The sequence below is a fragment of the Hemicordylus capensis genome, chromosome 3 (assembly GCF_027244095.1).
Source record: "Hemicordylus capensis ecotype Gifberg chromosome 3, rHemCap1.1.pri, whole genome shotgun sequence".
Lineage (NCBI taxonomy): Eukaryota > Metazoa > Chordata > Lepidosauria > Squamata > Cordylidae > Hemicordylus > Hemicordylus capensis.
This window is the reverse complement of record NC_069659.1, coordinates 244,033,265-244,033,791: the sequence shown is the minus strand read 5'-3', so window position 1 is coordinate 244,033,791 and position 527 is coordinate 244,033,265.

Below are 527 nucleotides of genomic sequence, written 5' to 3'. Positions count from 1 at the left end.
CTCTAATGAAATTCCCCTTTTTTGGAATAAGAATAGCTTGGTACAGCAGAGATTCAATAGACTAGCCAATATTGCACAACAAATTCATGAAGCAGAGATCAATCAATTACTATTAGCTATGGTAGTTCTTTGGAATTTCTGTGCTCAGTGGTAGTGTATCTTTTAATACCATTTGCTGGGGAGAAAGGAGAGGGCTATTGCTGTCATGACTTCATGGAGGCTTCCTGGAAGCATTTAACTGACCAGTGTTGGAAACAGGTCTGATCTTGCAAGGCTCTTATCATCTTATGACAACAGGGGGCATTCCTAAAACCAAACAATTAAAGCCTCCTGTGACTCTCTCTTTCTGTGTGTGTGTGTGTGTGTGTGTGCTCGGTCCCAGGCCATAGCAAATGACAAATTCTAGGATCACAGAGGCCATTCTGCTATGGGGTGGCTCAGCTCCTTGATAATGCTGCTTCTGACAACTGCAGGTGACGTTCCTCCTGTAGTTATTTATTTATTTATTATTAAAACATTTATACCAT